Source organism: Pinus tabuliformis, chromosome 1_2 (assembly GCF_031772625.1).
Source record: "Pinus tabuliformis cultivar Carrire ecotype Pingquan chromosome 1_2, CPIR1, whole genome shotgun sequence".
Lineage (NCBI taxonomy): Eukaryota > Viridiplantae > Streptophyta > Pinopsida > Pinales > Pinaceae > Pinus > Pinus tabuliformis.
In genome coordinates this window covers 703,285,476-703,303,710 of record NC_142298.1, presented here as the reverse complement: position 1 = coordinate 703,303,710, position 18,235 = coordinate 703,285,476, and positions in this window count along the sequence as shown.

The following is an 18,235-nucleotide window of genomic DNA, read 5'->3' as shown; positions in this document are numbered from 1 at the left end:
TTCTTTAGTGCGTTGTCGTCCTCTCGGTCGATTTGGGGAGCCACAATTTACCTTCATCTAAACAAAGATAGTGCAATAAACTTCAGGCTTTTCTTCCTCAGAGTTTCCATGGGCAACCCAGCTCACCTCAAACTCACACGTATCTTCCAACCTTTTTGGAGGCAATTTCCTTTGCCACTTGTAGTTTCCTTCAATTCTACTTATAGCATATCTCTTGGTCTTTGTTTTCCATTTTGGTATTATCTTATTTGTTTATTGTATTACCAGTGGCTTATGCCCTTTATCTCTCCCCCCGATCCTCTCTATGTTTTAAAGTTGCCTCCATCTACCTCCCCTGGTGTTTCCTCCGACAGTGGTGATTTAGCCTTTCCTCGTTGCCTTTGCTTCATATGATCCTTGTCTTCGCTAGAAATTGGCTCCCTCTCCTTGATAATTGTCCAATGTCGTTCAGAAAATTAATCCCCAACAGTCACAAGTGGTAATAGGGTTGGAAAGAAGCAATCACAACATTTTGAAGAACTGCACCTTGAGAATATGGATTTGAACTGGAAAATCCATCAAAAACTATTACAATCATTTTTTGGTGGACAAACTCCAACAACTTAAAGACAAAGTTAATCACCATGGTGACAAAATTGATGCCTTGTGCAAACAACTAAATGATCTGAAAATACACATGGAGACAAGTGAAAATCAAAGCTCCACAAGCAATGCACTCAATTGATTATGAATTGCTAATGTAAGTTTGTCTTTTTATTGGGCTAGTTTTGCAAAATGTAGGTCTGTCAATCGTTTGTTGTAGTATACTTCCAGCTTGAAATTTTAGAGCCACTTACTAGTCCTCCTTTGAATGGATAAAAGCATGAAAAAGCAATGTAATCACTTCTTGTGTATTTTGTTGTGTCCAGGAGCAGACTTATGTTGGAAATACTGGGGGGGTGAATCTATATTTCCTTTTACAATTGTTATTTTACCATTTAAGATCACTTAAAACAAAACACACAAATGAATAGTAAAATAAATATTTTTATTAACGAATGGTGAGGACTCCAATCCTCTATTACAACGATTCAATTTCCAGTTTGTACAATCACACCTATGCACGTCCTTCAGGGTTCCAACTCTAGATGAAGACTCCAATCTTCAATCAAACCAGGCTCCAACCTATATTATACCACCAAGCTCCTACTTGGTCTACTTGAGGACTCCAACCCTCTTATCTCCAACCTGGTCTTCTTGAGGACTCCAACACTCTAGGGCTACAACCCATTTCTTTTGTTCTTCAAAGTGGTTTCAATAGTTCTCCAAGGCTCCCAATATCTTCTACAATGAGCCCTTCCAATATCTACTTCAACAATTCTTCAAAATGCTCTAGAGGCTAGTCCATCAAGGTCATCTTCAACATGGCTCAATATGTGTCTTCAAAACTCTTCAGAATTGCCTAAGTAATCTTCTTCAAACACTACTTCAATGAGGCTTAGACAATATTGCTTCAATGGATGACATCAATGGTGCTCCAAGATCAACTACACAAGTCCTCAAGTCAATGCAAAGAGTTTTCAATAAGACTTCTCCAAATGGCCTTCAAAAGTTGCTCCGACAAAGACTTCAACAACAACTTCCAAAAGTTGCTTCAAACAAGGACTTCAATAAGGGCTTCCAAAGGCTGATTTAACAAGGACTTCAAGATGCTCCAAATAAGTCTTTAAACACAATTGTTCTTCTTCAACCAAGTTTTCAATGTTATTTCAAATGTGCTCAAGACTTAAGTGTCACCTTCAAACACATTTCTAGGTCTCTTCAAGTATGGTCCTAGATATTTTTTAAATAATGCTTCAATTGGGTTTCTTATTTGCTTTATTCTACTCCAAAGTTGTCTTCAAGTAAGCCAAAATGTTATCCAAAAACTTTAATTTTGTCACTAGACTACTCCAACACTATGTCAAAAAGACTACTTTCAAAAATGAACTATCAACCAAGTGCCATAAGTTTAAGCTTCAGATGTTATAGGTCATAATTTATTGTCCTTATGTATAGATCCGAGTTTAGCTTGTTGATGAGACAGTTCACAACCTTTTGCCACAAATCCAATACACAATTTTGTGTCATAGTTTTCAAACTAGGGGCATTCTTGTAAATGTCCTCCTCTTTGATGCGTACCTAGTGGTATTTGGATCTCAGATCAATATTTGAGAACACTACTACCCCCTCAACTGATCAAACAAGTCATCAATCCTCGGTAACATATACTTGTTCTTGATGGTCACTTTGTTCAACTGCCTGCAGTCAATGCACAATATGGGAGTACCATCTTTCTTCTTCACAAACAATATCGGTGTACCCCATGGTGATACACTTGGCCTAATGTATCCCTTGTCCAACATTTCCTTCAACTGCAACTGCAACTCTACCAACTCATGTGTGCTCATCTTGTAAGGTGATTTTGATGTTGGAGCTGCCCCTGACACTAACTCAATAGCAAATTCTACTTCCCTGTGAGGTGGAAACTTTGAAATCTCCTCAGGAAATACATCCTGAAACCACTGTAGAACTGGGTACCTGCTGAGAACATCTGCATCCTCAACTTCCTTGTCGTTGTCACTAGAAATATGTATGACAAATAACACACACCTTTTCCTATGATTGCGCTTTTCCTGCATAGTTGTCACCATCCTAACTGATGTGGCTTTCTTCTTCCCCTGTAAGATTTACAGTTCTCCATTGTCATCCAAGCACTCAATGGATTTGTCATAAAAATCAACCTTGGTCCTATGAAGGTACAACTAATCCATGCCCAACAACATATTGTATGATCCTAATGGTAACACATTCAAATGTGTTGCAGTAGGCATACCATTCAAATCAAATGCACAAGCTCTTACCCAATGATGAACTCGCTTCTTTGTACATGTAGCCAACTACACTAACCAATATTTTGCATGCAATTCCTTACTCAAACCACACTTATCCACCAATTCAGGACTAACATAGCTATAATTAGATCCAGGGTCAATCAAAATAGAAATAACTCGATCATAAATCTTACTGTCCATCTCAATAATAGATGTTTGATGGTTTGCCTATTTGTTATGAAATGTTACATAAATACGAGGAACGCTCTGACCAACATCCCCAAAAATTTGTGCCTCCTACACACCATATATCTAAGGCCTACCACCTTGATTCTATGGACAATCTCTCTTAAGGTGCTCCTTACCGCATGTTCAACACTCCAACATACAAATACTCTCACCTCTATGTTGCTGATGTGACCCATGTCCTTGTCTAGCTGCATTGAACCTTTGTGGTGCCACATTTTCTTTCTTGTCTGCATTCTGAGGCCTTGCTCTTTTCAGCTGCCATTTACCTTTACCTTTGTCTTTCCCTTTGCATCCTTGCTGAGATTCATTCTTATGCTTTGATTGTTCATAGAAATGCTTCAATTTCCCAATAATTTCCTCAAGTGACCGAGCCTCATCATACTCAATCCGATCTCTAAATGCTAATGGAAATCCATAGACAAATTGTTGAACTTTAGCCTTCTCATATTTAAGATATGGTACATACCTCAATAGCTCCAGGAACTTAGTCATGTACTCTTCATCTGTTATTGACCCCATCTTTAGCTCATAGAATTATTTGGCCTTACTGTCGTAGTAACTCTCTGACAAGTATTTCTTCCTGAAAAGCCTCTTGAACTCATGCCAACTAAATTCCTTTGTCCTGATGTCTCTAACCCACTTCACATCTTCCCACCAGATACCTGCCTTACCTCTCAGCTTGAAGATAGTCATTTCGCCCTTCATATTATATGTGTACTCACGTAACTCAAATAATTTGTTCATAACAAGTATCCAAGCCTCTACATCTTCCAGATTCTTCACATCTCCATCAAAATTAGGTGGCGTTTCTTTCTTAAACTCATATGTTAAGTATCCCTTATCACTCCTCCTATAAGGATGATAACGATGACGATCATGATGCCTATCAAAACCAAAACTAGAATAATACTTGTATCCATCACCTCCTTTATCCGGAGTATCCAACAATATGCCATCTCTAACCGTGACCACCACAATACCTACTTCCATATGCCCCATTAGTTTTTTCCGCCTATCCATGGTTGATTCGAAGTGGCCCTTGTCGTTGTAATTCTGACAAACTCCGAAGAAGTATTGCATTAATCTCTCCTTATTTCTCTTGTGCCTACATGATTTTGTCATTGTCCGCCTTACAACTCTTTATCTGACCTGTGACCACCATGATACCTACTTCCATATGCCCCATTAGTTTTTTCCGCCTATCCATGGTTGATTCGAAGTGGCCCTTATCGCTGTAATTCTGACAAACTCTGAAGAAGTATTGCATTAATCTCTCCTTATCTCTCTTGTGCCTACATGATTTTGTCATTGTTCGCCTTACAACTCTTTATTTCTTCCTTCAAGCTTCCCAATGTGTCTGCCAAATTAGAAGAGTTACCCACACGACGCTGCTCATTTGATTCATAGGGAGAGTCTTTGTAGTCTACCATCTTGCTAGTCATTTTGATCTCTTTCTTGCAATGCATACTATGTCAGCTAAACCAAATTAGAATAAACCAATGTACCTTAGCATAATTTGGGGAGGATATCTCATCTATAAGATCATCCAAATAAGCATAATACGTGTATAACATAATCATGACAACATATATACATATAATACATAAGCACATAACCATGTAACCATCAGTCTAGCTAGAGTCCAGTCATCAATGCATGACCATATCAACTACACATACCATGACCTCATGCATGACAACAACAACCATACCAACGTATACTGACAATACGCAAGCATAAACAACATGTAACCAATCATACACTCATGACGACATACTTCATAACAACAACATCCTCTTTCACATGGCGACATCACTACAACCATGACTGACACCATGCATATGCAACAAGCACATAGACCACAAGGATGATTAACACACATGCAAATGACATGAATGCATGACCAACACACCACCCATCTAGTCTGAGGGGTGAACCATGCTCTGATACCACTCTGTAACACCCTCCTCCCACATCTACCCAAGTAACCGGCCAACCGAGGTAAACATGTGACGAGAGGCTACTATGATTGGATTCAACCTCCTATGTGACCTTAAGGAAGTGGAATTGACGAAAACACTACATACATACCCTCCACATCAGCGACAGGACTCCCAGGTACCATCCCAAACACTCAGGTAGCTAGCCCCTGGGTCCCACTGAGGTTTTAGACCACTAGACCTCTGGATGCTCCCATGATATGGGCCTGACAGCGTCCAAGAGGCTTTGGATGCTCTCATGACAAGCCATGCCAATGTCCAAGGACCATTTTGCTCAGTCTTGTGCCAGTGTCCCCGGAATTTGAGCCACTTTTTCAAGTCCAAAGCCTCGCTCACTGCCCAAAATTGAATGACACCTTCGTAACAAAAAGATAACAAGGAAACAATGATGCAAATGCAAATACTTGAACAAGCCCTTAACCAGACCCATACTAGCCATGACAAGCATTTCATCAAACATATCGCAAATATGTAATCTACAGGTGTAAACAACAGATTTATGTATAGGGATCTCATACTTATCTGAGAATCGTTAAGAAGCATTTTTCCCTTACATCATTTGCTGCATTATCATCTATTAGGTCATAGATACATTGTTCATTCATTTACAAGTAAAAACATGATGAGAGCCATACATAGCCATTATCATAAAACATATACATAACCAGTAGAATAGCAATAGAAACACTAAGGAAATCACAACCATATGATCCAAATATAAACCAGTACAATACTAATAGATATACAAGGCAAGTAACCTCATATCACTGATGCAAAATCTAAACCCGAGATGGGACTACCACGTTCCACCTGACTGTAGAATGGCTAAGCCAAATCTCTCTTCAACCATTCACCCCCATGCCATATTCCAAGCATGAATGTGGGACTCAAACCAAAAGAACCAACCAAGGCGTCTTGAGGCTAAACCACCTCACCCTCATCAATAGAAACTAGGCTTTACCGTAATCCATCCTAGATCACTAGGCCAACACAATATACATGTAATAACATGCTTTACTATAATCTCCACAAGATCACTAGGCCAAACAAGCATGGATGCCACCAGATTTATCCACCTACACCGTGAGGAATTTTCTTATCTCCTAATCTCTCAGCCTTTACCACAATCCACACCGATCACTAGGCCCTAAACCGAGACCACAGATCCCAACCCATAATTACTAGGCCTAACAGAGAGCAATCCACCTCTTGGCTTTACCATATATCTTGCCATTCATTGACCAGTCACCGACAAGGATTCCTAGTCCCGCCGAGGCACACAATCCTGGATTTACCGCAACCCACAGTCTAGCTCAGGGGTTACTAGGCCAGTGGCTTTATCGTGATCCATAGTCTGGTTTAGGGATCACTAGGCTATGTGTTCTATCATTCAGAGATCCACCTCACTCAACTTCGATTCCATCCGACAATCCATCTCAACTAAAACATGAGAACCCCATCACACCATGGCTATCCGAAAATGGCAAGGCTAGGTTAAAAACATTGTCACATCTGGAAAAACCCATGCCATAACATCAAAAGGACCACATGCAATACATCCATGCCGAATCTAGCAAGGAAAATACACATGCAAATCGATACCTACAAAGAATATTGGTGTAGCTGCTTGATCTTGCTCCTTTCTTCATCTTGCCTTCTTTGCATTTCTTGATCCAATGCCAAAGTGCTCCAAGAAAACTCTAAGTGTCCAAGAGTGAGAGAGATAGAGAGAGAAATGAGAGAACAAAAGGTTACAAACTGATCCTTGGAAGCATTTTTATCAATGAGGCCTCTATTTTCTTCATTTTCCATTATTTTCCTTCATTTTCCTCCTCACATGCAACCTGTGACATTTCACCTTCCTTTCTCCTAATTTCCATTATTTTATGTGCAAAAAATTCCATTTTGCCTTTCCAAAGCCTTAGCCATTGCCTTTAACAATTTCCTTAGCTATAATAAACCAAATGAACACCCACACTAGGATGTCTTGCCCAACATTCAACTTGGACTAAGTGTCTCATCATCTGTGGTTATTATTTTTCCTTTATTAACTTTTTATTACATGGAATTTTCACCACATATGTTATAGAACCCTCCCCCTTAGGGGACACCATGCTCAGTGTTCAACCACACCTATACCTCAGTAAAACCGTTCAAAAGCAAACATACTGGCCATGGAGCTTTATAACATAGCTTGATGCAGTATTTACAATGATCACCCTGCTGAAAAGAAAACCAATGTGATGACATAACAACATAACAATTATAATGACGTGACACCCATACTGCTTATTGGAGCTTTATAACACAACTCATGGCAATATTTACATCGGTATACATATGTACATATACCAAAACATCATCAAACATGTACTAAAATATATACCAAAGACATATACCAAAACACCGTACCAAAACTGCTTTGCCTCAACCGGTAAACTACGAAGGATACATAGCCCGCATCTCATCTGCCATCTCCCATGTAGCTTCATTGGGCCCAAATTTCTTCCACCACACTTTAACATGCTCGATTGCTTGGTTCCGGAGAATGAGCACATTTTTTCTGCAATATACACTGAGGCTCCAGCTGGATTATCCATCTGGTTCCACCTATAATACAAACTAGTTAATAAAATTATCAACATATTTAACATACTTCTTAAGCAATGACACATGGAAAACATCATGGACTTTCACTATCGGAGGCAGTGCAAGTTAATATGCTAGTAACCTTATCCTCTCAATAATACTAAAGGGTCCACAAAACCGTGGTGCTAGCTTGGCACTTGATCCAATCCGTAAGGCGCTCTTCTTTTGTTTGATGTGCAAGTACACTTGTTCCCCAACCTGGAACTCCTTGAACAACCTGTTTCGATCTGCATAGCTCTTCTGCCTATCATGTGTTGCCTTTAGTTTATTCTTTATAACATGCATTTCCTGTTCCATGTCCGCCAACATGTCCGGTCAATTCAAAACCATGTTAACTGGATCGCCCCAACTGATGGGAGTATTGCAACTCTGCCCATAGAATGCCTCAAACAAAATCATCTTTAGAGAATCTTGATACTCATTGTTGTAAGCAAACTCTACCAGTGGAAGATACTCTTCCCACTTTCGTTGTTGATGCATCACGTACATCCTTAACATGTCCTCCAATATCCTATTGACCCTCTCATTTTGTCCATCTATTTTTGGATGATAAGCTGTAATGAAGGTCAACTTTGTGTGCAAACCTGCAAACAACTCCTTCCAAAACTTGGAAGTGAACTTTGCATCCTTGTCAGACACAATCTTCTTTGGAACACCATGCAATCTGACTACGTCTCTATTGAATACATGTGCTACATTACTAGCTGAGAATGTAGACTTCACTAGAATGAAGTGCACAACGTTTGTCAATCTGTCCACAACAACCATGATGGAATCATGATGTCTCATTGTCCTAAGCAAACTTGTGATAAAGTCCATGGAAATTACCTCCCATTTCCATTCTGGAATTGTAATCAGATGTAGCAATCCACTTGGATGCTTACACTCTGCCTTCACACGCTAACAATCGAACCACATAGCAATGAACTTTGCTACATCCTTCTTCAGATTCGGTCAATAATAAAATTTATTCACTGCGGTCAATGTCTTCTAGTAGCCTGGGTGACCTGAATATGGTTTCACATGAAACTCCTCAATATCACCTTTTTGAGTTCACTATTGTCCAACATATATATCTTGTCTCTAAATTCGACCAATACGTCTGCTATAAGACAATAGTCCACATCAGGTGCACCTACACCTATGTAACAACCCTGGTGAAAATTTCATGTAATAAGAGTTAATAAAGGCAAAATAAGACCACAGGTAAGGGACACTTATTCCAAGCTTAATGTTGGGCAAATATATCCTAGTGGGCATCATTGGATGTGTGTGTTGGCTAAGGAAATTTGAAAAGGCTAAGGCAAAGGCATTAAAAGGAAAAAAGACATTTTTGGCACATTTATTTATGAAAATTAAGGAAATTAGGAGAAAAGTAAGGGGAAAGGTCACTGGTTGCATGTGAGGAGGAAATTGAAAGAACATAATGGAAATTGAAGAAATTAGAGGCCTCATGCATAAAAAGGCTTTTGAGGATCAGTTCATGGCTTTTGTCAAGTTCAAGTTTGGAGCTCTCTCATTATTCATTCTCTCTCTCGCTCTCTTGGTCACTTAAAGTTTTCTTGGTGCATTCTAGTTTGGAGCAAAGGAAAAGGAAAGTAAGGAAAGGAAAGGGAAAGCAAGGAAAGGAAAGGAAAAGCAAGAAAGGATCAAGGAAAGGAAAGCAGGATCAAGTAGCTTTAGGAGGAATACTTGCAGGTAACGTTTTGCATGTGTGATTTCCTAGCTGGTTTGGACATGTATGGCTTTTCATGTTGGTGTATGGTTCTCTTGTTGTCGGTGGCATGGTTTTGTCGGGTTATGACAGTGGTTTTTAGCATAGCCTAGCCTTTTTTCAGATGTCATGGTATGTTGGGATGTTTATTTTGGTTTTGGAACTTTGGAATTGTCGGATGGATTTCGGAATCCAGGGCGGAGGTGGTCTCAAGGTTCATTCCCAAAGGCCTAGGAATCCCTTGACTGGTTTTGGCGGGATACACGGTAAAGCCTGAGGGAGCAGTCTCGGTTTAGGGCCTAGTGATCTGGGTTTGGATTGCGGTAAATCCTGAGAGACAAGGAGATGGAAAATTCCTCAAGGATAGTGATGGATTCCGGATGGCATTCCAAGTTCTATTCAGTTGTGATTGGAGCACCAATTTTGGTGTGATCACGGTTGAATGAGGGTGGAGTTGGTTTAACCTCTGAATTCCCTTGGTTGTTCTTGGATCGGTTGTTTTATGAGATCCCACATTCATGCTTGGAATACGGCATGGGGGTGACTGACTAAAAGAGAGATTTGGTTGAGCCATGTCCATGGTTGGGTGGTACATGGAATTCCCGAACTTGGTCGGATTTGCCTATGATTAATAAAAGCTAAGTTCTCTTACTTTTGAATTGATTTATATATGGGTTTAATGGTTGTCCTATCTCTATTATTTACATGGTTTAATGTTGGTTATAAGCATGGTTATGTGACTGGTTTATGTCATGGTTATTTCATGTATTTACTTGTAACTGTTAAATGGATGGATGCAAGACCTAATTGATGATCTAGTAGTTCAATGGAGAAGGAGGTGATCCTTCTAGTTATGTTTCATAAGTTGTTTCAGTAATTTATTCTCTATCTTGTATCCTGGACCTGTAGGTTGCATTGATGCCAAGTGTTTGACAAAATTCCAGTCCCGGTTGGGGATGCTCAGGCTTAGTACTGAGGGTGAATTTTGATTGATCAAATGTCATGCTTTTAATTATTTCTAAAAGTTACAACAAGTTTAGGGCAAAGGCTGGGATTCTGGGCTAGAAAAGTGGCTCAAATCCCGGGGTCCCTGGCATAGAACTGGCAATTTTGGACCATGGTCGCTAGCAGGCAGGGCTGTGAGAGTGACTTTGAGTTGCTGGTCACTCCCTTGCCCATAGCATGAGAGCGACTGAGAGCTAAGAGCTGCAGAATAACAGTGGGACCCAAGGACATGCTGTTTGAGTGACCGACTTGTCTCCTGAGAGGTCTATTGATGATGTTGGATGACTATATGTGATGTTCCATCGATTCCACTGCCTTAAGGTGACATAGGAGGTTGAATTTGATTGTAATGGAATCTCTCCTCATGTTTAGCCTGGTTGGCATGGTTACTTTGGGTTGACCTGGGAGGGGGTGTTACAGATTGGTATCAGAGCATGGTCACACTCTTTGGTTCATATTTGGTGCTACAGATATGGGTGGATGTATTGGTCATGCATGCATGTCAGTTGCGTGTGTGGCTCTTACACTTGCGTTCCATGTGCTTGTTGCATTGCATCATATCAATCATGGTAGAAGTAAGGTCATCATGAGGAACTTAATGTTGGTTTTATGGAATGCATCGTCATCAGTATATGATTGGTTATACAATTACATGCATTATTGGTTATTTGATTGCATGCATCAGTGTTGTAAGTTGATTGCAAGAATTGATCGCTTATGCTCAACTACATGGAGTTATGTGTATGTGTAGTTGATTAGGCATTGCTTATGTCAGTGGATAGTTGCATGAGGCAATGTGTATACTGGATTATTAGTTGTTGTCATGCATGAGGTCATAACATGCATTGTTGATATGGCCTTGCATTGACGACTGGACCCTAGTTAGTATTATGGTTATGCGTTGATGCACTTATTGATATATGTCTATATGTTATCATGGTTATGTTGTACATGCATCACACTGATTTGATGATCTTGCAGGCAAGGTATCCTCCCTGAGTATGCTAAGGTATGTTGATCTATGGTGATTTGGTTTAGCTGACATAGTATGCCTTGCAGGAAAGAGATCAGATGGCTAGCAAGGTGGTAAAATACATATAATCTCCCTACCAATCAGATGGATAGCATGGTGTGGGGCACTCTTCTGACTTAGCAAACACCTTGAGAAGCCTAAAGAAGGAAATAAGGTTCTGCAAAGAAGACAACGACAAAATAATGCAAGCATAAGAGAAACAAGTAGAGGTGAATGTGATATTACTTCAGAGTTTGTCAGATTTGCAGCGACAGGGACCTCTTCAGATCAACCATGGACATGAGGATAGAACTAATGGGGCATATGGAAACAGGTCTCATAGTAGACACAGGTTAGATAGATCTGACACTATCAGAGATGGCAGGTTGTTGGACACTCCGGATAGGAAGGGTGACAGACATAGGTATTACTCTAGTTCTGGTTCTGATAGACATCATGATCAACATCATTATCATCTGTACAAGAGGAACTATAGGGGATACTTGCCGATGAGTTTAAGAAGGTAAAGTCACCTACCTTTGATGGAGAGATGAAGATATTTCAGGATGCAGAGGCTTGGTTGTTTGGCATGCGGAAATTCTTTAGATTGCATGATTACTTAGAAAACATGAAAGCAAGGATAGCCCTTTTCAGTCTCAAAGGTAAAGCAGATATTTGGTGGGAAGACATGAAGAATGTCAAGGACATACATGAGGACAAGTTGACTTGGCATGCGTTTGAAAGACTCTTCAATAAGAAGTACTTGTTTGAGAGATACTATGATGATAAAGCTAAGGAGTTTTATGAGTTGCGGGTGGGTTCTATGACAAATGAGGAGTATACTAATAGATTAAACACATACCCACTTGTAGATCTTCTTTGATCCATATCTCCAACCCAGCCTGCATCAAGAAAGCCATGGATGTCCAAAACTCTACCCAATCCTGGTCTTCCTTCGTAGCACAAACCATAATCACTAGTGCCACGCAAATACCTGAAAACCCACTTCAGCGTTGTCCAATTCTCCTTCCTTGGTTTTGACATAAACCTTCTCAATACTCCCACGACATGTGCAATGTATGGTCTAATACATACCATTGCATACATCAGGCTATTGGTTGCACTTTCATATGGAACACGAGACATGTCCTCTTCATCTTCTTGTGTCTTAGGACACTGTTCAGCATATAACTTTGCACCTACAGCAATAGGAACCTTTACTGGTTTACTATCTTGCATATTAAACTTCTACAGTAGTGCCTTGACATACTTCCTCTGGTTTAACCAGAGCTTCCTCTTTGCCTTATATCGTTTAATTTCCATGCCAAAAATACAGTTTACAGCGCCAAGATCTTTCATGTCGAATTTGGAGGACAACTCGGTCTTCAATTCCTGGATAATTTCTTTGTTATTTCCAATCAACAACATATCATCCACATACAAGGCCAAATAAATAACATTGTCACCGATTAATTTAAAATAGACATAGTGATATGCTTTGCTTCTAGTGAAGCCAAGTCCCCATATAAATGTATAAAATTTCTAATACCACATCCTTGGTGACTATTTTAACCCATACGAAGACTTTTTTAACTTGCATGCCAGTTCTTTCTTACCCTTCAACGCAAAACCTTCAAGTTGCTTCATGTCGATCTCTTCTTCCATATCCCCATCAAGAAATGTTGTCTTCATATCCATTTGTTCTACCTAAAAATAAAAAGAAGCAATAATAGACAAAAGTAATCTAATAAAAGTTACCTTGGCAATAGGAGGAAAAATATCACCAAAATCAATTCTCGGCACCTAGGAATAACCTTTTGCTACCAACCGATCTTTGTATTTCTCCACCTTGCCTTATGCATTCATCTTCTTCTTAAACGCCCATTTGTTGCCAATGGGTTTCCTTCCAGCCAGATCCCAAGCCTCATTTTTGTGCAAAGATGCCATTTCATCAACCATGGCCTCTTTCCAGATTTTGCCATCCTCTAAATCTACTACTTTCCTCACAGTTCTGTGATCATCATCAGTAATAGATAAAGAAAAATTTGAACAAAAAGTAGATGGACTATACCTTTTTGGTTGCCTTCTTTCTCGAAATCTTCTCATAGCTGGAATTTGTGGCTCTTCATCTTCTAATTCCTCTTCTGCTGTAGAGTCTAGTTCTTCCTCCTTTAGCTCAAACTCTATCTTCTCAGGTTCCTTTGGTAGGACTTCATGTTTAATAACATATTTCACCTCTCTAAACACCACATCTCGGTTGTACACAACCTTTCTTGTTTCTGGGTTCCAAAGATTATAACCTTTTAAACCATCCTTATACCCAATAAAGATGCACCTTTCATATTTACTATCCAACTTTGTTCTTTTCTCCTTTGGAACATGTACATATGCATCACATCCAAATACCCTCAGATGTGAAAGAGAAGGTTTCTTACCAGTCCATACCTCTTGTGGAGTCTTATCCTCCAACATTGATGAAGGTGATATGTTGACCAGGTAACATGCGGTCTCCACCACCTTTGCCCAGAATTCATGTCCTAACTCGGCACCACCAAGCATGCTTCTTGCCTTTTCCATCAATGTCCTATTCATTCTTTCTACAACTCCATTCTGTTGAAGTGTGTATGGAATAGTATTTTGTCATGCTATACCACACTTCTTACAAAAATATTCAAATTCCTTCTTGCAAAACTCTCCACTGTTATTTTTCATCAACACCTTTATCTTCTTCTCTGTCTAGTTTTCCACAAGAGCCTTAAAGTCTTTAAACCTGTCAAAGACTTAAGATATCTTCCTGAAAAAATGCATCCATGTATTCTTTGAGAAGTCATCTATAAATGATACATAGTACATAGACTTACCCAGTGATGGAACCGACATAGGCCCAAACACATCATTGTGCACAAGCTCTAATATATGTTTCGCCCTCTTAGCATGAGAGGGGAAACTCACCTGATTTTGCTTCCCATATACACAATTTTCATAGAGAGAAATTAGACATACCTTCTACCATGCCATTACCATGAAGTATTCGAAGGCCCTTCTCTCCAATATGTCCAAGCCTTTGATGTCATAGCATGGTATTTTCTCCAGAGACCAATAGATTTTCTGCTCCACTTTCAGGAACCATAGAACTATTGTACCCATCAATAACAATGCTACCTTGAAGCTTGTACATAGTTCCAATATGAACTCCCTGCATCAATACCAGTGCTCCCCGAACCATCTTGCAGGTATATTTCTTGAACATTGTTTTTACACCTGCATCATCCATCTTGCTTACAAAAATCAGATTTCTGGCTAATGCAGGAATATGCAAAACACCCAGAAGTGTTCTAATCCTTCCACCTTGCAACTTCAACTTGACTTTTCCACAACTAACGATTCTAGCCTTCCTGTCATCCCCTAAGAAGACATCACCACCATCATATTTCTCATACTCGCAGAACCACTCTCTATGGGGAGTGATGTGAAAGGATGCACCTGAGTCAATCAACCATGCCTTATGATCTACATGTGTACTTGAAGAAGAAGCCAATTACACATCCCCACCTTCATCTGAGGTGGTTTTTGCCTCTACAGGAGGAGCATCATCAGATCCCTTTCCTTTTTCAGAAGCTTTAGATTTACAGTCCCTTTTGAAGTGCCCTTCCTTTATGCATTTCCAACACACCTTTATAGGTTTTCCTAGAGATTTAGATCTCCCTCTAGATTTCGATCTCCCATTTGAGGACTTATTTTTGTTTTTGTTATGGGACCATCCTCGTACAGACAAGGCATCACCATTTTGGACCTCTATATTTTTCTGTCTCATCTCCTCCAATAGCAAGGATGAGACTATTTCATCAAACTGAAAGGAAATTGCATTGCTACCTATTGCAACAACCGTACTATCCCATGAATTTGGTAGAGAACACAACAAACTGATGCACTTATCTTCATTTGAAATTTTAATATCAACAAATAATAATTGGCTTACCATAGTATTAAAGGCGTTAAGATGCTCTGTCACCGAGTCTCCATCTTTCATCCTCAAGTTATACATATTTTTCCGTAGGAATAGTTTATTCACTAGAGACTTAGATTGGTACAAAGTCCCTAAATTGTCCCATAAAGCCTTCACCGAAGCTTCCCCTAATACATTCAACAATATTGAATCTGAGACACACAATCGTATTGTGCTCTTTGCCTTCCAATCCAACTTCACCCAGTCTTCAACTAACATTGTTGTCGGTTTAGTACCTGGATCTACCGCGATCCACTGATCTTTATCCACCAATAGATTCTCCATCTTGATTTTCCACAACTCAAAATATGACCATTAAAATTCTTGATCTCTATCTTTCCACTTCTCTCCATCTTCTTTCACCACAAGAATTGATCTTATAGCTCTCCTACTGAATAGGGTCTACCACAGGGCCGATCAAAACCCTTCAACAGCAAAGGCATCCCCTTGAAGCGAAAACAACTCCAATACCAAATGTAGGTTTTAATCCCGTACAAAAATTAACTGCATACAAATTCTAAAAAATAGAAAATAAACAATGGCAAGAGCATAAAACATAAAACATATATACACAGATATTTTCCCTTGGATCCCAAAACTGGGACTACCAGATTGATTTTTCATTACATTCCTTTCAATGTTACAATACATATATATACATGCTGAAGCATCCATAAACCATAATCCATTAACCCAAGATTAGAACATAATCGTAGTTCCCTTGACCGGATCTACAAAATACCATGGACAAAAAATCATCATGCCCAAAACCATGTGCGAAATTAATGCACAAAACCATAGGTAGGTCCACCCACCTAATATAGGGTCCAAAAAGAATTTTACGCCCCCCTTGTGACCCCCTTACTGCGCCTGCTGCAATGTACAGGGGGGGATACCGCCCCCCTTGTGACCCCCCTACTACACCTGCCGCAATGTACAAGGGGGGATACCGCCCGCCCCCCCCCCCCGCGCATGGGGTAGTTTTGGAAAGAATATAACACACACCCAACACAGAAAATCCTAAGGAAAACAACAATGATACCCCACCAAATAATTGCACTAGAGCATATTTGCATAGGAAACAAACACAAACAAATAATGACACTTCTTTAGATGTGGACCTACATTTGGGGATGCACTCATTAAAGTAAATGTTCATGTTCCTTTTCTTGAGATGGCTAAGCTCAAACCTCAAAGAGGTCAGATAAAGAGAATACTTAACCTTAATAGAGAACATTAGGATCCTCATGTGATTTTACAAAATATGCATTATGCTAGAAGAAATCGATGACATGCACCAAAGGAATAATGATGCTTCTTTAGATGTGGATTTGGGAAAGGTGCTCACTAAAGTGAATGTTCATATTCCTTTTCTTGAGTTGGCTAAGCTTAATCCTCAAAGAGGTAAAATAAAGAAAATACTTAACCTTGATACAAAACCTTAGGATCCTATTGTGATCTTACAAAAAATGCATTATGATAGTAGAAATGGAGGACACACACCTTTATTCCTTTCATTAGTAGTCAATGACTTAATTTTTCATAATTGTATACTTGATTATGGTGCCTATGCTAATGTGATGCCATTGAAGGTCATGAAACAATTAGAGTTTAAAATTACAAGACCTTATATAAATGTGTGTGGTTCTGATTCAAATTCTATCCAAATTTATGGTTTGATTAAATATATGAAGGTTTGTTTGGTAGCTAACCCTGATATTGTTATGTTAATGGATGTTGGTGTCATGGATGTTCCTAATGCCTGGGGTATGCTCTTATCAAGAAAATTGTTAACCACAATAGGTGGGCACTTGCAAATGGATTTTTTTTATGCTACCATACCCACCTCTGATGGAAAACAATTTATCCTTTATGGATAACCTTTTATAAGGTATCATGGTGAAAACATCGAGGAGTCCAATGATCATATGTATGATATTGGTCAAGGATTTATAAAAGGATACCCTCCCATCAATTCAAAGACATCAAAAAAGGATCAATATGATGACTCATCTTTTCTCCCCTTTCAGAAGATGTGATTGATCCCATTGAAAGAAGATATGAGCATGTTGAACTTTTGAATCTTGAAATAGATTGGAAGCATTTTAAACCCCAAACCCTCAAGGGGTCATAAATTCTTAAATAAAATGAGGAAATTGGAAGAAGTATATGCCAAGTAGACTCTTTACCTTCTTCAAATCAAATCCTTGTGATTAGAATACCAAAAGGAAAATAAGGTACAAGGTAAAAAGGAAGCTTAATCATATGTAAGATTGTTTTTAGATAGGAGACCTTATGTTGGTAAGAGACAACCCTTACCCTTATAATATTCATGGAAAGGTATGCATTGATTATATCTATTTGTCTAACCTTCAAGGTATGAAGTTTCCATTACCAATATATGGCAAGCTTCTGTAACTTTATAGTGGAACTAGAGTCTTTTATTTAGCTAATTTGAAGTAGGTAGGATTGTGTGTCTTACATTCTTGATTTTACATCCTCCCTTGTTTTCTTCATGCTGAATTTATTGCATAATTAGATGATTTTCTTGTATTGTCATAGTTTAGCTGAAAATTTTGATTTTCCCATATCATAGGGTGACAATTAGCACCATGATTTGTTATTACTAATAGTCTCTTTAGAGTGATACATGTAATAGGTTTGTGAGTACCAAGGATTGTTGGGATTATCATGCACTCTTCATTCAAGCACATGGATCATGCACTCTACGATGAGAACATGTCCCAA